Consider the following 22749-nt stretch of genomic DNA (forward strand, 5'->3'; position numbering starts at 1 on the left):
GTAAATCGGAATTCGTAGTTCGGCTGATTTTAGAGGAATATTTGTACGTTTCAAAAATGGACACAGAAAGTTTTCTGGTGAAAACCACACAATGGATTCCTATGGAAAGAAATACAAGTTACTGGTAAGTACGCTTAGAAATACTTTTCAGGGTCTGTCCTGGGCTAAAAGATGCAGCACTCGGTTCTCTCCTGATTACAAGTGAATAAATCGGAATTCGTAGTTCGGCTGATTTTAGAGGAATATTTGTACGTTTCAAAAATGGACACAGAAAATTTTCTGGTGAAAACCACACAGGGGATTCCTATGGCAGGAAATACAAGTTACTGGTAGGTACGCTTAGAATTACTTTTCAGGGTCTGTGCTGGGCTAAAAGATGCAGCACTGAGTTCTCTCCTAATTACAGGTGAGTAAATCGGAATTCGTATTTCAGCTGATTTTAGAGGAATGTTTGTACGTTTCAAAAATGGACACTTAGAAATTTGTCTGGTGAAAACCACACAATGTATTCCTATGGAAGGAAATACAAGTTACTGGTAAGTACGCTTAGAAATACTTTTCAGGGTCTGTGCTGGGCTAAAAGATGCAGGACTGGGTTCTCTCCTAATTACAGGTGAGTAAATCGGAATTCGTAGTTCAGCTGATTTCAGAGGAATATTTGTACGTTTCAAAAATGGACACTTAGAAAATTGTATGGTGAAAACCACACAATGGATTCCTATGGAAGGAAATACAAGTTACTGGTAGGTACGCTTAGAATTACTTTTCAGGGTCTGTGCTGGTCTAAAAGATGCAGCACTGAGTTCTCTCCTAATTACAGGTGAGTAAATCGGAATTCGTAGTTCAGCTGATTTTAGAGGAATATTTGTATTTTTCAAAAATGGACACTTAGAAAATTGTCTGGTGAAAACCACACAATGGATTCCTATGGAAGGAAATACAAGTTACTGGTAAGTACGCTTAGAATTACTTTTCAGGGTCTGTGCTGGGCTAAAAGATGCAGCTCTGGGTTCTCTCCTGATTACAGGTGAGTAAATCAGATTTCGTAGTTCGGCTGATTTTAGAGGAATATTTGTGCGGTTCAAAAATGGACACGTAGAAACTTTTCTGGTGAAAACCACACAATGGATTCCTATGGAAGGAAATACAAGTTACTGGTAAGTACGCTTAGAATTACTTTTCAGGGTCAGTGATGGGCTAAAAGATGCAGCCCTGGGTTCTCTCCTGATAACAGGTGAGTAAATCGGAATTAGTAGTTCGGCTGATTTTAGAGGAATATTTGTACGTTTCAAAAATGGACACAGAAAATTTTCTGGTGAAAACCACACAATGGATTCCTATGGAAAGAAATACAAGTTACTGGTAAGTACGCTTAGAAATATTTTTCAGGGTCTGTCCTGGGCTAAAAGATGCAGCACTGGGTTCTCTCCTGATTACAAGTGAGTAAATTGGAATTCATAGTTCCTCTGATTTTAGAGGAATATTTGTACGTTCCAAAAATGGACACAGAAAATTTTCTAGTGAAAACAACACAATGGATTCTTATGGAAGGAAATACAAGTTACTGGTAAGTACGCTTAGAAATACTTTTCAGGGTCTGTGCTGGGCTAAAAGATGCAGCACTGGGTTCTCTCCTAATTACAGGTGAGTAAATCGGAATTCGTAGTTCAGCTGATTTCAGAGGAATATTTGTACGTTTCAAAAACTGGACGCTTAGAAAATTGTATGGTGAAAACCACACAATGGATTCCTATGGAAGGAAATACAAGTTACTGGTAAGTACGCTTAGAAATACTTTTCAGGGTCTGTCCTAGGGCTAAAAGATGCAGCACTGGGTTCTCTCCTGATTACAAGTGAGTAAATTGGAATTCGTAGTTCGGCTGATTTTAGAGGAATATTTGTACGTTTCAAAAATGGACACAGAAAATTTTCTGGTGAAAACAACACAATGGATTCTTATGGAAGGAAATACAAGTTACTGGTAAGTACGCTTAGAAATACTTTTCAGGGTCTGTGCTGGGCTAAAAGATGCAGCACTGGGTTCTCTCCTAATTACAGGAGAGTAAATCGGAATTCGTAGTTCAGCTGATTTCATGGGAATATTTGTACGTTTCAAAAACTGGACGCTTAGAAAATTGTATGGTGAAAACCACACAATGGATTCCTATGGAAGGAAATACAAGTTACTGGTAAGTACGCTTAGAATTACTTTTCAGGGTCAGTGCTGGGCTAATAGATGCAGCCCTGGGTTCTCTCCTGATAACAGGTGAGTAAATCGGAATTCGTAGTTTGGCTGATTTTAGAGGAATATTTGTACATTTCAAAAATGGACACTTAGAAAATTGTCTGCTGAAAACCACACAATGGATTCCTATGGAAGTAAATACAAGTTACTGGTAAGTACGCTTAGAATTACTTTTCAGGGTCAGTACTGTGCTAAAAGATGCAGCCCTGGGTTCTCTCCTGATAACAGGTGAGTAAATCAGAATTCGTAGTTTGGCTGATTTTAGAGGAATATTTGTACGTTTAAAAAATGGACACTTAGAAAATTGTCTGCTGAAAACCACACAATGGATTCCTATGGAAGGAAATACAAGTTACTGGTAAATACGCTTAGAATTACTTTTCAGGGTCTGTGCTGGGCTAAAAGATGCAGCACTGGGTTCTCTCCTAATTACAGGTGAGTTAATCGGAATTCGTAGTTTGGCTGATTTTAGAGGAATATTTGTACGTTTCAAAAATGGACACTTAGAATATTTTCTGGCGAAAACCACACAATGGATTCCTATGGAAGGAAATACAAGTTACTGGTAAGTATGCTTAGAATTACTTTTCAGGGTCAGTGCTGGGCTAAAAGATGCAGCCCTGGGTTCTCTCCTGATAACAGGTGAGTAAATCAGAATTCGTAGTTCGGCTGATTTTAGAGGAATATATGTACGTTTCAAATATGGACACAGAAAATTTTCTGGTGAAAACCACACAATGGATTCCTATGGCAGGAAAAAAAAGTTACTGGTAGGTACGCTTAGAATTACTTTTCAGGGTCTGTGCTGGGCAAAAAGATGCAGCACTGGGTTCTCTCCTAATTACAGGTGAGTAAATCGGAATTCGTAATTCAGCTGATTTTAGAGGAATATTTGTACGTTTCAAAAATGGACACTTAGAAAATTGTCTGGTGAAAACCACACAATCTATTCCTATGGAAGGAAATCCAAGTTATTGGTAAGTACGCTTAGAATTACTTTTCAGGGTCTGTGCTGGGCTAAAAGATGCAGCTCTGGGTTCTCTCCTGATTACAGGTGAGTAAATCAGAATTCGTAGTTCTGCAGATTTTGGAGGAATATGTGTGCGGTTCAAAAATGGACACGTAGAAACTTTTCTGGTGAAAACCACACAATGAATTCCTATGGAAGGAAATACAAGTTACTGGTAAGTACGCTTAGAATTACTTTTCAGGGTCAGTGCTGGACTAAAAGATGCAGCCCTGGGTTCTCTCCTGATAACAGGTGATTAAATCGGAATTCGTAGTTCGGCTGATTTTAGAGGAATATTTGTACGTTTCAAAAATGGACACAGAAAATTTTCTGGTGAAAACCACACAATGGATTCCTATGGAAGGAAATACAAGTTACTGGAAAGTACGCTTAGAATTACTTTTCAGGGTCAGTGCTGGGCTAATAGATGCAGCCCTGGGTTCTCTCCTGATAACAGGTGAGTAAATCGGAATTCGTAGTTTGGCTGATTTTAGAGGAATATTTGTACATTTCAAAAATGGACACTTAGAAAATTGTCTGCTGAAAACCACACAATGGATTCCTATGGAAGTAAATACAAGTTACTGGTAAGTATGCTTAAAATTACTTTTCAGGGTCTGTGCTGGGCTAAAAGATGCAGCTCTGGGTTCTCTCCTGATTACAGGTGAGTAAATCGGAAATCGTAGTTCGGCTGATTTTAGAGGAATATTTGTACGTTTCAAAAATAGACACGTAGAAACTTTTCTGGGGAAAACCACACAATGGATTCCTATGGAAGGAAATACAAGTTACTGGTAAGTATGCTTAGAATTACTTTTCAGGGTCAGTGCTGGGCTAAAAGATGCAGCCCTGGGTTCTCTCCTGATAACAGGTGAGTAAATCAGAATTCATAGTTCGGCTGATTTTAGAGGAATATTTGTACGTTTCAAATATGGACACAGAACATTTTCTGGTGAAAACCACACAATGGATTCCTATGGCAGGAAATAAAAGTTACTGGTAGGTACGCTTAGAATTACTTTTCAGGGTCTGTGCTGGGCAAAAAGATGCAGCACTGGGTTCTCTCCTAATTACAGGTGAGTAAATCGGAATTCGTAATTCAGCTGATTTTAGAGGAATATTTGTACGTTTCAAAAATGGACACTTAGAAAATTGTCTGGTGAAAACCACACAATGTATTCCTATGGAAGGAAATCCAAGTTATTGGTAAGTACGCTTAGAGTTACTTTTCAGGGTCTGTGCTGGGCTAAAAGATGCAGCTCTGGGTTCTCTCCTGATTACAGGTGAGTAAATCAGAATTCGTAGTTCTGCTGATTTTAGAGGAATATGTGTGCGGTTCAAAAATGGACACGTAGAAACTTTTCTGGTGAAAACCACACAATGGATTCCTATGGAAGGAAATACAAGTTACTGGTAAGTACGCTTAGAATTCCTTTTCAGGGTCAGTGCTGGGCTAAAAGATGCAGCCCTGGGTTCCCTCCTGATAACAGGTGAGTAAATCGGAATTCGTAGTTCGGCTGATTTTAGAGGAATATTTGTACGTTTCAAAAATGGACACAGAAAATTTTCTTGTGAAAACCACACAATGGATTCCTATGGAAGGAAATACAAGTTACTGGTAAGTACGCTTAGAATTACTTTTCAGGGTCAGTGCTGGGCTAATAGATGCAGCCCTGGGTTCTCTCCTGATAACAGGTGAGTAAATCGGAATTCGTAGTTTGGCTGATTTTAGAGGAATATTTGTACGTTTCAAAAATGGACACTTAGAAAATTGTCTGCTGAAAACCACACAATGGATTCCTATGGAAGGAAATACAAGTTACTGGTAAGTATGCTTAGAATTACTTTTCAGGGTCTGTGCTGGGCTAAAAGATGCAGCTCTGGGTTCTCTCCTGATTACAGGTGAGTAAATCGGAAATCGTAGTTCGGCTGATTTTAGAGGAATATTTGTACGTTTCAAAAATAGACACGTTGAAACTTTTCTGGGGAAAACCACACAATGGATTCCTATGGAAGGAAATACAAGTTACTGGTAAGTACGCTTAGAATTACTTTTCAGGGTCAGTGCTGGGCTAATAGATGCAGCCCTGGGTTCTCTCCTGATAACAGGTGAGTAAATCGGAATTCGTAGTTTGGCTGATTTTAGAGGAATATTTGTACATTTCAAAAATGGACACTTAGAAAATTGTCTGCTGAAAACCACACAATAGATTCCTATGGAAGTAAATACAAGTTACTGGTAAGTATGCTTAGAATTACTTTTCAGGGTCTGTGCTGGGCTAAAAGATGCAGCTCTGGGTTCTCTCCTGATTACAGGTGAGTAAATCGGAAATCGTAGTTCGGCTGATTTTAGAGGAATATTTGTACGTTTCAAAAATAGACACGTAGAAACTTTTCTGGGGAAAACCACACAATGGATTCCTATGGAAGGAAATACAAGTTACTGGTAAATACGCTTAGAATTATTTTTCAGGGTCTGTGCTGGGCTAAAAGATGCAGCACTGGGTTCTCTCCTAATTACAGGTGAGTTAATCGGAATTCGTAGTTTGGCTGATTTTAGAGGAATATTTGTACGTTTCAAAAATGGACACTTAGAATATTTTCTGGCGAAAACCACACAATGGATTCCTATGGAAGGAAATACAAGTTACTGGTAAGTATGCTTAGAATTACTTTTCAGGGTCAGTGCTGGGCTAAAAGATGCAGCCCTGGGTTCTCTCCTGATAACAGGTGAGTAAATCAGAATTCGTAGTTCGGCTGATTTTAGAGGAATATTTGTACGTTTCAAATATGGACACAGAAAATTTTCTGGTGAAAACCACACAATGGATTCCTATGGCAGGAAATAAAAGTTACTGGTAGGTACGCTTAGAATTACTTTTCAGGGTCTGTGCTGGGCAAAAAGATGCAGCACTGGGTTCTCTCCTAATTACAGGTGAGTAAATCGGAATTCGTAATTCAGCTGATTTTAGAGGAATATTTGTACGTTTCAAAAATGGACACTTAGAAAATTGTCTGGTGAAAACCACACAATGTATTCCTATGGAAGGAAATCCAAGTTATTGGTAAGTACGCTTAGAGTTACTTTTCAGGGTCTGTGCTGGGCTAAAAGATGCAGCTCTGGGTTCTCTCCTGATTACAGGTGAGTAAATCAGAATTCGTAGTTCTGCTGATTTTAGAGGAATATGTGTGCGGTTCAAAAATGGACACGTAGAAACTTTTCTGGTGAAAACCACACAATGGATTCCTATGGAAGGAAATACAAGTTACTGGTAAGTACGCTTAGAATTCCTTTTCAGGGTCAGTGCTGGGCTAAAAGATGCAGCCCTGGGTTCCCTCCTGATAACAGGTGAGTAAATCGGAATTCGTAGTTCGGCTGATTTTAGAGGAATATTTGTACGTTTCAAAAATGGACACAGAAAATTTTCTGGTGAAAACCACACAATGGATTCCTATGGAAGGAAATACAAGTTACTGGTAAGTACGCTTAGAATTACTTTTCAGGGTCAGTGCTGGGCTAATAGATGCAGCCCTGGGTTCTCTCCTGATAACAGGTGAGTAAATCGGAATTCGTAGTTTGGCTGATTTTAGAGGAATATTTGTACGTTTCAAAAATGGACACTTAGAAAATTGTCTGCTGAAAACCACACAATGGATTCCTATGGAAGGAAATACAAGTTACTGGTAAGTATGCTTAGAATTACTTTTCAGGGTCTGTGCTGGGCTAAAAGATGCAGCTCTGGGTTCTCTCCTGATTACAGGTGAGTAAATCGGAAATCGTAGTTCGGCTGATTTTAGAGGAATATTTGTACGTTTCAAAAATAGACACGTTGAAACTTTTCTGGGGAAAACCACACAATGGATTCCTATGGAAGGAAATACAAGTTACTGGTAAGTACGCTTAGAATTACTTTTCAGGGTCAGTGCTGGGCTAATAGATGCAGCCCTGGGTTCTCTCCTGATAACAGGTGAGTAAATCGGAATTCGTAGTTTGGCTGATTTTAGAGGAATATTTGTACGTTTCAAAAATGGACACTTAGAAAATTGTCTGCTGAAAACCACACAATGGATTCCTATGGAAGGAAATACAAGTTACTGGTAAGTATGCTTAGAATTACTTTTCAGGGTCTGTGCTGGGCTAAAAGATGCAGCTCTGGGTTCTCTCCTGATTACAGGTGAGTAAATCGGAAATCGTAGTTCGGCTGATTTTAGAGGAATATTTGTACGTTTCAAAAATGGACACAGAAAATTTTCTGGTGAAAACCACACAATGGATTCCTATGGAAGGAAATACAAGTTACTGGTAAGTACGCTTAGAATTACTTTTCAGGGTCAGTGCTGGGCTAATAGATGCAGCCCTGGGTTCTCTCCTGATAACAGGTGAGTAAATCGGAATTCGTAGTTTGGCTGATTTTAGAGGAATATTTGTACGTTTCAAAAATGGACACTTAGAAAATTGTCTGCTGAAAACCACACAATGGATTCCTATGGAAGGAAATACAAGTTACTGGTAAGTATGCTTAGAATTACTTTTCAGGGTCTGTGCTGGGCTAAAAGATGCAGCTCTGGGTTCTCTCCTGATTACAGGTGAGTAAATCGGAAATCGTAGTTCGGCTGATTTTAGAGGAATATTTGTACGTTTCAAAAATAGACACGTTGAAACTTTTCTGGGGAAAACCACACAATGGATTCCTATGGAAGGAAATACAAGTTACTGGTAAGTACGCTTAGAATTACTTTTCAGGGTCAGTGCTGGGCTAATAGATGCAGCCCTGGGTTCTCTCCTGATAACAGGTGAGTAAATCGGAATTCGTAGTTTGGCTGATTTTAGAGGAATATTTGTACATTTCAAAAATGGACACTTAGAAAATTGTCTGCTGAAAACCACACAATAGATTCCTATGGAAGTAAATACAAGTTACTGGTAAGTATGCTTAGAATTACTTTTCAGGGTATGTGCTGGGCTAAAAGATGCAGCTCTGGGTTCTCTCCTGATTACAGGTGAGTAAATCGGAAATCGTAGTTCGGCTGATTTTAGAGGAATATTTGTACGTTTCAAAAATAGACACGTAGAAACTTTTCTGGGGAAAACCACACAATGGATTCCTATGGAAGGAAATACAAGTTACTGGTAAATACGCTTAGAATTATTTTTCAGGGTCTGTGCTGGGCTAAAAGATGCAGCACTGGGTTCTCTCCTAATTACAGGTGAGTTAATCGGAATTCGTAGTTTGGCTGATTTTAGAGGAATATTTGTACGTTTCAAAAATGGACACTTAGAATATTTTCTGGCGAAAACCACACAATGGATTCCTATGGAAGAAAATACAAGTTACTGGTAAGTATGCTTAGAATTACTTTTCAGGGTCAGTGCTGGGCTAAAAGATGCAGCCCTGGGTTCTCGCCTGATAACAGGTGAGTAAATCAGAATTCGTAGTTCGGCTGATTTTAGAGGAATATTTGTACGTTTCAAATATGGACACAGAAAATTTTCTGGTGAAAACCACACAATGGATTCCTATGGCAGGAAATAAAAGTTACTGGTAGGTACGCTTAGAATTACTTTTCAGGGTCTGTGCTGGGCAAAAAGATGCAGCACTGGGTTCTCTCCTAATTACAGGTGAGTAAATCGGAATTCGTAATTCAGCTGATTTTAGAGGAATATTTGTACGTTTCAAAAATGGACACTTAGAAAATTGTCTGGTGAAAACCACACAATGTATTCCTATGGAAGGAAATCCAAGTTATTGGTAAGTACGCTTAGAGTTACTTTTCAGGGTCTGTGCTGGGCTAAAAGATGCAGCTCTGGGTTCTCTCCTGATTACAGGTGAGTAAATCAGAATTCGTAGTTCTGCTGATTTTAGAGGAATATGTGTGCGGTTCAAAAATGGACACGTAGAAACTTTTCTGGTGAAAACCACACAATGGATTCCTATGGAAGGAAATACAAGTTACTGGTAAGTACGCTTAGAATTCCTTTTCAGGGTCAGTGCTGGGCTAAAAGATGCAGCCCTGGGTTCCCTCCTGATAACAGGTGAGTAAATCGGAATTCGTAGTTCGGCTGATTTTAGAGGAATATTTGTACGTTTCAAAAATGGACACAGAAAATTTTCTGGTGAAAACCACACAATGGATTCCTATGGAAGGAAATACAAGTTACTGGTAAGTACGCTTAGAATTACTTTTCAGGGTCAGTGCTGGGCTAATAGATGCAGCCCTGGGTTCTCTCCTGATAACAGGTGAGTAAATCGGAATTCGTAGTTTGGCTGATTTTAGAGGAATATTTGTACGTTTCAAAAATGGACACTTAGAAAATTGTCTGCTGAAAACCACACAATGGATTCCTATGGAAGGAAATACAAGTTACTGGTAAATACGCTTAGAATTACTTTTCAGGGTCTGTGCTGGGCTAAAAGATGCAGCACTGGGTTCTCTCCTAATTACAGGTGAGTTAATCGGAATTCGTAGTTTGGCTGATTTTAGAGGAATATTTGTACGTTTCAAAAATGGACACTTAGAATATTTTCTGGCGAAAACCACACAATGGATTCCTATGGAAGGAAATACAAGTTACTGGTAAGTATGCTTAGAATTACTTTTCAGGGTCAGTGCTGGGCTAAAAGATGCAGCCCTGGGTTCTCTCCTGATAACAGGTGAGTAAATCAGAATTCATAGTTCGGCTGATTTTAGAGGAATATTTGTACGTTTCAAATATGGACACAGAAAATTTTCTGGTGAAAACCACACAATGGATTCCTATGGCAGGAAATAAAAGTTACTGGTAGGTACGCTTAGAATTACTTTTCAGGGTCTGTGCTGGGCAAAACGATGCAGCACTGGGTTCTCTCCTAATTACAGGTGAGTAAATCGGAATTCGTAATTCAGCTGATTTTAGAGGAATATTTGTACGTTTCAAAAATGGACACTTAGAAAATTGTCTGGTGAAAACCACACAATGTATTCCTATGGAAGGAAATCCAAGTTATTGGTAAGTACGCTTAGAGTTACTTTTCAGGGTTTTTGCTGGGCTAAAAGATGCAGCTCTGGGTTCTCTCCTGATTACAGGTGAGTAAATCAGAATTCGTAGTTCTGCTGATTTTAGAGGAATATGTGTGCGGTTCAAAAATGGACACGTAGAAACTTTTCTGGTGAAAACCACACAATGGATTCCTATGGAAGGAAATACAAGTTACTGGTAAGTACGCTTAGAATTCCTTTTCAGGGTCAGTGCTGGGCTAAAAGATGCAGCCCTGGGTTCCCTCCTGATAACAGGTGAGTAAATCGGAATTCGTAGTTTGGCTGATTTTAGAGGAATATTTGTACGTTTCAAAAATGGACACAGAAAATTTTCTGGTGAAAACCACACAATGGATTCCTATGGAAGGAAATACAAGTTACTGGTAAGTACGCTTAGAATTACTTTTCAGGGTCAGTGCTGGGCTAATAGATGCAGCCCTGGGTTCTCTCCTGATAACAGGTGAGTAAATCAGAATTCGTAGTTTGGCTGATTTTAGAGGAATATTTGTACGTTTCAAAAATGGACACTTAGAAAATTGTCTGCTGAAAACCACACAATGGATTCCTATGGAAGGAAATACAAGTTACTGGTAAGTATGCTTAGAATTACTTTTCAGGGTCTGTGCTGGGCTAAAAGATGCAGCTCTGGGTTCTCTCCTGATTACAGGTGAGTAAATCAGAAATCGTAGTTCGGCTGATTTTAGAGGAATATTTGTACGTTTCAAAAATAGACACGTTGAAACTTTTCTGGGGAAAACCACACAATGGATTCCTATGGAAGGAAATACAAGTTACTGGTAAGTACGCTTAGAATTACTTTTCAGGGTCAGTGCTTGGCTAAAAGATGCAGCCCTGGGTTCTCTCCTGATAACAGGTGAGTAAATCGGAATTCGTAGTTCGGCTGATTTTAGAGGAATATTTGTACGTTTAAAAAATGGACACTTAGAAAATTGTCTGGCGAAAACCACACAATGGATTCATATGGAAGGAATTATAAGTTACTGGTAAGTACGCTTAGAATTACTTTTCAGGGTCAGTGCTGGGCTAAAAGATGCAGCCCTGGGTTCTCTCCTGATAACAGGTGAGTAAATCGGAATTCGTAGTTTGGCTGATTTTAGAGGAATATTTGTACGTTTCAAAAATGGACACTTAGAAAATTGTCTGCTGAAAACCACACAATGGATTCCTATGGAAGACAATACAAGTTACTGGTAAATATGCTTAGAATTACTTTTCAGGGTCTGTGCTGGGCTAAAAGATGCAGTACTGGGTTCTCTCCTAATTACAGGTGAGTTAATCGGAATTCGTAGTTTGGCTGATTTTAGAGGAATATTTGTACGTTTCAAAAATGGACACTTAGAAAATTTTCTGGCGAAAACCACACAATGGATTCCTATGGAAGGAAATACAAGTTACTGGTAAATATGCTTAGAATTACTTTTCAGGGTCAGTGCTGGGCTAAAAGATGCAGCCCTGGGTTCTCTCCTGATAACAGGTGAGTAAATCAGAAATCGTAGTTCGGCTGATTTTAGAGGAATATTTGTACGTTTCAAATATGGACACAGAACATTTTCTGGTGAAAACCACACAATGGATTCCTATGGCAGGAAATAAAAGTTACTGGTAGGTACGCTTAGAATTACTTTTCAGGGTCTGTGCTGGGCAAAAAGATGCAGCACTGGGTTCTCTCCTAATTACAGGTGAGTCAATCGGAATTCGTAATTCAGCTGATTTTAGAGGAATATTTGTACGTTTCAAAAATGGACACTTAGAAAATTGTCTGGTGAAAACCACCAATGTATTCCTATGGAAGGAAATCCAAGTTATTGGTAAGTACGCTTAGAATTACTTTTCAGGGTCTGTGCTGGGCTAAAAGATGCAGCCCTGAGTTCTCTCCTGATGACAGGTGAGTAAATCGGAATTCGTAGTTCGGCTGATTTTAGAGGAATATATGTACGTTTCAAAAATGAACACTTAGAAAATTGTCTGGTGAAAACCACACAATGGATTCCTATGGAAGGAAATACAAGTTACTGGTAAGTACGCTTAGAATTACTTTTCAGGGTCAGTGCTGGGCTTAATGTTGCAGCCCTGGGTTCTCTCCTGATAACAGGTGAGTAAATCGGAATTCGTAGTTTGTCTGATTTTAGAGGAATATTTGTACGTTTCAAAAATGGACACTTAGAACATTGTCTGCTGAAAACCACATAATGGATTCCTATGGAAGGAAATACAAGTTACTGGTAAGTACGTTTAGAATTACTTTTCAGAGTATGTGCTAGGCTAAAAGATGCAGCTCTAGGTTCTCTCCTGATTACAGGTGAGTAAATCAGAATTCGTAGTTCGGCTGATTTTAGAGGAATATTTGTGCGGTTCAAAAATGGACACGTAGAAACTTTTCTGGTGAAAACCACACAATGGATTCCTATGGAAGGAAATACAAGTTACTGGTAAGTACGCTTAGAATTACTTTTCAGGGTCAGTGCTGGGCTAAAAGATGCAGCCCTGGGTTCTCTCCTGATAACAGGTGAGTAAATCGGAATTCGTAGTTCGGCTGATTTTAGAGGAATATTTGTACGTTTCAAAAATGGACACAGAAAATTTTCTGGTGAAAACCACACAATGGATTCCTATGGAAGAAAATACAAGTTACTGGTAAGTACGCTTAGAATTACTTTTCAGGGTCAGTGCTGGGCTAAAAGATGCAGCACTGGGTTCTCTCCTAATTACAGGTGAGTTAATCGGAATTCGTAGTTTGGCTGATTTTAGAGGAATATTTGTACGTTTCAAAAATGGACACTTAGAAAATTTTCTGGCGAAAACCACACAATGGATTCCTATGGAAGGAAATACAAGTTACTGGTAAGTACGCTTAGAATTACTTTTCAGGGTCAGTGCTGGGCTAAAAGATGCAGCCCTGGGTTCTCTCCTGATAACAGGTGAGTAAATCAGAATTCGTAGTTCGGCTGATTTTAGAGGAATATTTGCACGTTTCAAATATGGACACAGAACATTTTCTGGTGAAAACCACACAATGGATTCCTATGGCAGGAAATAAAAGTTACTGGTAGGTACGCTTAGAATTACTTTTCAGGGTCTGTGCTGCTCAAAAAGATGCAGCACTGGGTTCTCTCCTAATTACAGGTGAGTCAATCGGAATTCGTAATTCAGCTGCTTTTAGAGGAATATTTGTACGTTTCAAAAATGGACACTTAGAAAATTGTCTGGTGAAAACCACACAATGTATTCCTATGGAAGGAAATCCAAGTTATTGGTAAGTACGCTTAGAATTACTTTTCAGTGTCTGTGCTGGGCTAAAAGTTGCAGCCCTGAGTTCTCTCCTGATGACAGGTGAGTAAATCGGAATTCGTAGTTCGGCTGATTTTAGAGGAATATATGTACGTTTTAAAAATGAACACTTAGAAAATTGTCTGGTGAAAACCACACAATGGATTCCTATGGAAGGAAATACAAGTTACTGGTAAGTACGCTTAGAATTACTTTTCAGGGTCAGTGCTGGGCTAAATGTTGCAGCCCTGGGTTCTCTCCTGATAACAGGTGAGTAAATCGGAATTCGTAGTTTGTCTGATTTTAGAGGAATATTTGTACGTTTAAAAAATGGACACTTAGAAAATTGTCTGCTGAAAACCACACAATGGATTCCTAGGGAAGGAAATACAAGTTACTGGTAAGTACGCATAGAATTACTTTTCAGGGTCTGTGCTGGGCTAAAAGATGCAGCTCTAGGTTCTCTCCTGATTACAGGTGAGTAAATCAGAATTCGTAGTTCGGCTGATTTTAGAGGAATATTTGTGCGGTTCAAAAATGGACACGTAGAAACTTTTCTGGTGAAAACCACACAATGGATTCCTATGGAAGGAAATACAAGTTACTGGTAAGTACGCTTAGAATTACTTTTCAGGGTCAGTGCTGGGCTAAAAGATGCAGCCCTGGGTTCTCTCCTGATAACAGGTGAGTAAATCGGAATTCGTAGTTCGGCTGATTTTAGAGGAATATTTGTACGTTTCAAAAATGGACACAGAAAATTTTCTGGTGAAAACCACACAATGGATTCCTATGGAAGAAAATACAAGTTACTGGTAAGTACGCTTAGAATTACTTTTCAGGGTCAGTGCTGGGCTAAAAGATGCAGCCCTGGGTTCTCTCCTGATAACAGGTGAGTAAATCGGAATTCGTAGTTTGGCTGATTTTAGAGGAATATTTGTACGTTTTAAAAATGGACACTTAGAAAATTGTCTGGTGAAAACCACACAATGGATTCCAATGGAAGGAAATACAAGGTACTGGTAAGTACGCTTAGAATTACTTTTCAGGGTCAGTGCTGGGCTAAAAGATGCAGCACTGGGTTCTCTCCTAATTACAGGTGAGTTAATCGGAATTCGTAGTTTGGCTGATTTTAGAGGAATATTTGTACGTTTCAAAAATGGACACTTAGAAAAATTTCTGGCGAAAACCACACAATGGATTCCTATGGAAGGAAATACAAGTTACTGGTAAGTACGCTTAGAATTACTTTTCAGGGTCAGTGCTGGGCTAAAAGATGCAGCCCTGGGTTCTCTCCTGATAACAGGTGAGTAAATCAGAATTCGTAGTTCGGCTGATTTTAGAGGAATATTTGTACGTTTCAAATATGGACACAGAACATTTTCTGGTGAAAACCACACAATGGATTCCTATGGCAGGAAATAAAAGTTACTGGTAGGTACGCTTAGAATTACTTTTCAGGGTCTGTGCTGGGCAAAAAGATGCAGCACTGGGTTCTCTCCTAATTACAGGTGAGTCAATCGGAATTCGTAATTCAGCTGATTTTAGAGGAATATTTGTACATTTCAAAAATGGCCACTTAGAAAATTGTCTGCTGAAAACCACACAATGGATTCCTATGGAAGGAAATACAAGTTACTGGTAAGTATGCTTAGAATTACTTTTCAGGGTCTGTGCTGGGCTAAAAGATGCAGCTCTGGGTTCTCTCCTGATTACAGGTGAGTAAATCGGAATTCGTAGTTCGGCTGATTTTAGAGGAATATTTGTACGTTTAAAAAATGGACACTTAGAAAATTGTCTGGCGAAAACCACACAATGGATTCATATGGAAGGAATTATAAGTTACTGGTAAGTACGCTTAGAATTACTTTTCAGGGTCTGTGCTGGGCTAAAAGATGCAGCACTGGGTTCTCTCTTGATAACAGGGGAGTAAATCGGAATTCGTAGTTCGGCTGATTTTAGAGGAATATTTGTACGTTTCAAAAATGGACACTTAGAAACTTTTCTGGTGAAAACCACACAATGGATTCCTTTGGAAGGAAATACAAGTTACTGGTAAGTACGCTTAGAATTACTTTTCAGGGTCAGTACTGTGCTAAAAGATGCAGCCCTGGGTTCTCTCCTGATAACAGGTGAGTAAATCGGAATTCGTAGTTCGGCTGCTTTTAGAGGAATATTTGTACGTTTCAAAAATGGACACTTAGAAAATTGTCTGGTGAAAACCACACAATGTATTCCTATGGAAGGAAATCCAAGTTATTGGTAAGTACGCTTAGAATTACTTTTCAGTGTCTGTGCTGGGCTAAAAGATGCAGCCCTGAGTTCTCTCCTGATGACAGGTGAGTAAATCGGAATTCGTAGTTCGGCTGATTTTAGAGGAATATATGTACGTTTTAAAAATGAACACTTAGAAAATTGTCTGGTGAAAACCACACAATGGATTCCTATGGAAGGAAATACAAGTTACTGGTAAGTACGCTTAGAATTACTTTTCAGGGTCAGTGCTGGGCTAAATGTTGCAGCCCTGGGTTCTCTCCTGATAACAGGTGAGTAAATCGGAATTCGTAGTTTGTCTGATTTTAGAGGAATATTTGTACGTTTAAAAAATGGACACTTAGAAAATTGTCTGCTGAAAACCACACAATGGATTCCTAGGGAAGGAAATACAAGTTACTGGTAAGTACGCATAGAATTACTTTTCAGGGTCTGTGCTGGGCTAAAAGATGCAGCTCTAGGTTCTCTCCTGATTACAGGTGAGTAAATCAGAATTCGTAGTTCGGCTGATTTTAGAGGAATATTTGTGCGGTTCAAAAATGGACACGTAGAAACTTTTCTGGTGAAAACCACACAATGGATTCCTATGGAAGGAAATACAAGTTACTGGTAAGTACGCTTAGAATTACTTTTCAGGGTCAGTGCTGGGCTAAAAGATGCAGCCCTGGGTTCTCTCCTGATAACAGGTGAGTAAATCGGAATTCGTAGTTCGGCTGATTTTAGAGGAATATTTGTACGTTTCAAAAATGGACACAGAAAATTTTCTGGTGAAAACCACACAATGGATTCCTATGGAAGAAAATACAAGTTACTGGTAAGTACGCTTAGAATTACTTTTCAGGGTCAGTGCTGGGCTAAAAGATGCAGCCCTGGGTTCTCTCCTGATAACAGGTGAGTAAATCGGAATTCGTAGTTTGGCTGATTTTAGAGGAATATTTGTACGTTTTAAAAATGGACACTTAGAAAATTGTCTGGTGAAAACCACACAATGGATTCCAATGGAAGGAAATACAAGGTACTGGTAAGTACGCTTAGAATTACTTTTCAGGGTCAGTGCTGGGCTAAAAGATGCAGCACTGGGTTCTCTCCTAATTACAGGTGAGTTAATCGGAATTCGTAGTTTGGCTGATTTTAGAGGAATATTTGTACGTTTCAAAAATGGACACTTAGAAAAATTTCTGGCGAAAACCACACAATGGATTCCTATGGAAGGAAATACAAGTTACTGGTAAGTACGCTTAGAATTACTTTTCAGGGTCAGTGCTGGGCTAAAAGATGCAGCCCTGGGTTCTCTCCTGATAACAGGTGAGTAAATCAGAATTCGTAGTTCGGCTGATTTTAGAGGAATATTTGTACGTTTCAAATATGGACACAGAACATTTTCTGGTGAAAACCACACAATGGATTCCTATGGCAGGAAATAAAAGTTACTGGTAGGTACGCTTAGAATTACTTTTCAGGGTCTGTGCTGGGCAAAAAGATGCAGCACTGGGTTCTCTCCTAATTACAGGTGAGTCAATCGGAATTCGTAATTCAGCTGATTTTAGAGGAATATTTGTACATTTCAAAAATGGCCACTTAGAAAATTGTCTGCTGAAAACCACACAATGGATTCCTATGGAAGGAAATACAAGTTACTGGTAAGTATGCTTAGAATTACTTTTCAGGGTCTGTGCTGGGCTAAAAGATGCAGCTCTGGGTTCTCTCCTGATTACAGGTGAGTAAATCGGAATTCGTAGTTCGGCTGATTTTAGAGGAATATTTGTACGTTTAAAAAATGGACACTTAGAAAATTGTCTGGCGAAAACCACACAATGGATTCATATGGAAGGAATTATAAGTTACTGGTAAGTACGCTTAGAATTACTTTTCAGGGTCTGTGCTGGGCTAAAAGATGCAGCACTGGGTTCTCTCTTGATAACAGGGGAGTAAATCGGAATTCGTAGTTCGGCTGATTTTAGAGGAATATTTGTACGTTTCAAAAATGGACACTTAGAAACTTTTCTGGTGAAAACCACACAATGGATTCCTTTGGAAGGAAATACAAGTTACTGGTAAGTACGCTTAGAATTACTTTTCAGGGTCAGTACTGTGCTAAAAGATGCAGCCCTGGGTTCTCTCCTGATAACAGGTGAGTAAATCGGAATTCGTAGTTCGGCTGATTTTAGAGGAATATTTGTACGTTTCAAAAATGGACACTTAGAAAATTGTCTGGTGAAAACCACACAATGTATTCCTATGGAAGGAAATCCAAGTTATTGGTAAGTACGCTTAGAATTACTTTTCAGGGTCTGTGCTGGGCTAAAAGATGCAGCCCTGAGTTCTCTCCTGATGACAGGTGAGTAAATCGGAATTCGTAGTTCGGCTGATTTTAGAGGAATATATTTACGTTTCAAAAATGAACACTTAGAAAATTGTCTGGTGAAAACCACACAATGGATTCCTATAGAAGGAAATACAAGTTACTGGTAAGTACGCTTAGAATCACTTTTCAGGGTCAGTGCTGGGCTAAAAGATGCAGCCCTGGGTTCTCTCCTGATAACAGGTGAGTAAATCGGAATTCGTAGTTCGGCTGATTTTAGAGGAATATTTGTACGTTTCAAAAATGGACACAGAAAATTTTCTGGTGAAAACCACACAATGGATTCCTATGGAAGAAAATACAAGTTACTGGTAAATACGCTTAGAATTACTTTTCAGGGTCAGTGCTGGGCTAAAAGATGCAGCCCTGGGTTTTCTCCTGATAACAGGTGAGTAAATCGGAATTCGTAGTTTGGCTGATTTTAGAGGAATATTTGTACGTTTCAAAAATGGACACTTAGAAAATTGTCTGCTGAAAACCACACAATGGATTCCAATGGAAGGAAATACAAGGTACTGGTAAGTACGCTTAGAATTACTTTTCAGGGTCAGTGCTTGGCTAAAAGATGCAGCCCTGGGTTCTCTCCTGATAACAGGTGAGTAAATCGGAATTCGTAGTTCGGCTGATTTTAGAGGAATATTTGTACGTTTAAAAAATGGACACTTAGAAAATTGTCTGGCGAAAACCACACAATGGATTCATATGGAAGGAATTATAAGTTACTGGTAAGTACGCTTAGAATTACTTTTCAGGGTCTGTGCTGGGCTAAAAGATGCAGCACTGGGTTCTCTCTTAATAACAGGGGAGTAAATCGGAATTCGTAGTTCGGCTGATTTTAGAGGAATATTTGTACGTTTAAAAAATGGACACGTAGAAACTTTTCTGGTGAAAACCACTCAATGGATTCCTATGGAAGGAAATACAAGTTACTGGTAAGTACGCTTAGAATTACTTTTCAGGGTCAGTACTGTGCTAAAAGATGCAGCCCTGGGTTCTCTCCTGATAACAGGTGAGTAAATTGGAATTCGTAGTTCGGCTGATTTTAGAGGAATATTTGTACGTTTAAAATATGGACACAGAAAATTTTCTGGTGAAAACCACACACTGTATTCCTATGGAAGACAATACAAGTTACTGGTAAATACGCTTAGAATTACTTTTCAGGGTCTGTGCTGGGCTAAAAGATGCAGCACTGGGTTCTCTCCTAATTACAGGTGAGTTAATCGGAATTCGTAGTTTGGCTGATTTTAGAGGAATATTTGTACGTTTCAAAAATGGACAAAGAACATTTTCTGGTGAAAACCACACAATGGATTCCTATGGCAGGAAATAAAAGTTACTGGTAGGTACGCTTAGAATTACTTTTCAGGGTCTGTGCTGGGCAAAAAGATGCAGCACTGGGTTCTCTCCTAATTACAGGTGAGTCAATCGGAATTCGTAATTCATCTGATTTTAGAGGAATATTTGTACGTTTCAAAAATGGACACTTAGAAAATTGTCTGGTGAAAACCACACAATGTATTCCTATGGAAGGAAATCCAAGTTATTGGTAAGTACGCTTAGAATTACTTTTCAGGGTCAGTGCTGGGCTAAAAGGTGCAGCCCTGGGTTCTCTCCTGATAACAGGTGAGTAAATCGGAATTCGTAGTTCGGCTGATTTTAGAGGAATATTTGTACGTTTCAAAAATGGACACAGAAAATTTTCTGGTGAAAACCACACAATGGATTCCTATGGAAGAAAATACAAGTTACTGGTAAGTACGCTTAGAATTACTTTTCAGGGTCAGTGCTGGGCTAAAAGATGCAGCCCTGAGTTCTCTCCTGATGACAGGTGAGTAAATCGGAATTCGTAGTTCGGCTGATTTTAGAGGAATATATGTACGTTTCAAAAATGAACACTTAGAAAATTGTCTGATGAAAACCACACAATGGATTCCTATGGAAGGAAATACAAGTTACTGGTAAGTACGCTTAGAATTATTTTTCAGGGTCAGTGCTGGGCTAAATGTTGCAGCCCTGGGTTCTCTCCTGATAACAGGTGAGTAAATCGGAATTCGTAGTTTGTCTGATTTTAGAGGAATATTTGTACGTTTCAAAAATGGACACTTAGAAAATTGTCTGCTGAAAACCACACAATGGATTCCTATGGAAGGAAATACAAGTTACTGGTAAGTACGCTTAGAATTACTTTTCAGGGTCTGTGCTGGGCTAAAAGATGCAGCTCTAGGTTCTCTCCTGATTACAGGTGAGTAAATCAGAATTCGTAGTTCGGCTGATTTTAGAGGAATATTTGTACATTTCAAAAATGGACACAGAAAATTTTCTGGTGAAAACCACACAATGGATTCCTATGGAAGAAAATACAAGTTACTGGTAAGTACGCTTAGAATTACTTTTCAGGGTCAGTGCTGGGCTAAAAGATGCAGCCCTGGGTTCTCTCCTGATATCAGGTGAGTAAATCGGAATTCGTAGTTTGGCTGATTTTAGAGGAATATTTGTACGTTTCAAAAATGGACACTTAGAAAATTGTCTGGTGAAAAACACACAATGGATTCCAATGGAAGGAAATACAAGGTACTGGTAAGTACGCTTAGAATTACTTTTCAGGGTCAGTGCTGGGCTAAAAGATGCAGCACTGGGTTCTCTCCTAATTACAGGTGAGTTAATCGGAATTCGTAGTTTGGCTGATTTTAGAGGAATATTTGTACTTTTCAAAAATGGACACTTAGAAAATTTTCTGGCGAAAACCACACAATGGATTCCTACGGAAGGAAATACAAGTTACTGGTAAGTACGCTTAGAATTACTTTTCAGGGTCAGTGCTGGGCTAAAAGATGCAGCCCTGGGTTCTCTCCTGATAACAGGTGAGTAAATCAGAATTCGTAGTTCGGCTGATTTTAGAGGAATATTTGTACGTTTCAAATATGGACACAGAACATTTTCTGGTGAAAACCACACAATGGATTCCTATGGCAGGAAATAAAAGTTACTGGTAGGTACGCTTAGAATTACTTTTCAGGGTCTGTGCTGGGCAAAAAGATGCAGCACTGGGTTCTCTCCTAATTACAGGTGAGTCAATCAGAATTCGTAATTCAGCTGATTTTAGAGGAATATTTGTACATTTCAAAAATGGACACTTAGAAAATTGTCTGGTGAAAACCACACAATGTATTCCTATGGAAGGAAATCCAAGTTATTGGTAAGAACGCTTAGAATTACTTTTCAGGGTCTGTGCTGGGCTAAAAGATGCAGCTCTAGGTTCTCTCCTGATTACAGGTGAGTAAATCAGAATTCGTAGTTCGGCTGATTTTAGAGGAATATTTGTACGTTTCAAAAATGGACACTTAGAAAATTGTCTGCTGAAAACCACACAATGGATTCCAATGGAAGGAAATACAAGGTACTGGTAAGTACGCTTAGAATTACTTTTCAGGGTCAGTTCTGGGCTAAAAGATGCAGCCCTGGGTTCTCTCCTGATAACAGGTGAGTAAATCGGAATTCGTAGTTCGGCTGATTTTAGAGGAATATTTGTACGTTTAAAAAATGGACACTTAGAAAATTGTCTGGCGAAAACCACACAATGGATTTATATGGAAGGAATTATAAGTTACTGGTAAGTACGCTTAGAATTACTTTTCAGGGTCTGTGCTGGGCTAAAAGATGCAGCACTGGGTTCTCTCTTAATAACAGGGGAGTAAATCGGAATTCGTAGTTCGGCTGATTTTAGAGGAATATTTGTACGTTTCAAAAATGGACACGTAGAAACTTTTCTGGTGAAAACCACACAATGGATTCCTATGGAAGGAAATACAAGTTACTGGTAAGTATGCTTAGAATTACTTTTCAGGGTCAGTACTGTGCTAAAAGATGCAGCCCTGGGTTCTCTCCTGATAACAGGTGAGTAAATTGGAATTCGTAGTTCGGCTGATTTTAGAGGAATATTTGTACGTTTAAAAAATGGACACAGAAAATTTTCTGGTGAAAACCACACAATGTATTCCTATGGAAGACAATACAAGTTACTGGTAAATACGCTTAGAATTACTTTTCAGGGTCTGTGCTGGGCTAAAAGATGCAGCACTGGGTTCTCTCCTAATTACAGGTGAGTTAATCGGAATTCGTAGTTTGGCTGATTTTAGAGGAATATTTGTACGTTTCAAAAATGGACACTTAGAAAATTTTCTGGCGAAAACCACACAATAGATTCCTATGGAAGGAAATACAAGTTACTGGTAAGTACGCTTAGAATTACTTTTCAGGGTCAGTGCTGGGCTGAAGGATGCAGCCCTGGGTTCTCTCCTGATAACAGGAGAGTAAATCAGAATTCGTAGTTCGGCTGATTTTAGAGGAATATTTGTACGTTTCAAATATGGACACAGAACATTTTCTGGTGAAAACCACACAATGGATTCCTATGGCAGGAAATAAAAGTTACTGGTAGGTACGCTTAGAATTACTTTTCAGGGTCTGTGCTGGGCAAAAAGATGCAGCACTGGGTTCTCTCCTAATTGCAGGTGAGTCAATCGGAATTCGTAATTCAGCTGATTTTAGAGGAAT

This window comes from Triturus cristatus, chromosome 1_1 (assembly GCF_964204655.1).
Source record: "Triturus cristatus chromosome 1_1, aTriCri1.1, whole genome shotgun sequence".
Classification (NCBI taxonomy): domain Eukaryota; kingdom Metazoa; phylum Chordata; class Amphibia; order Caudata; family Salamandridae; genus Triturus; species Triturus cristatus.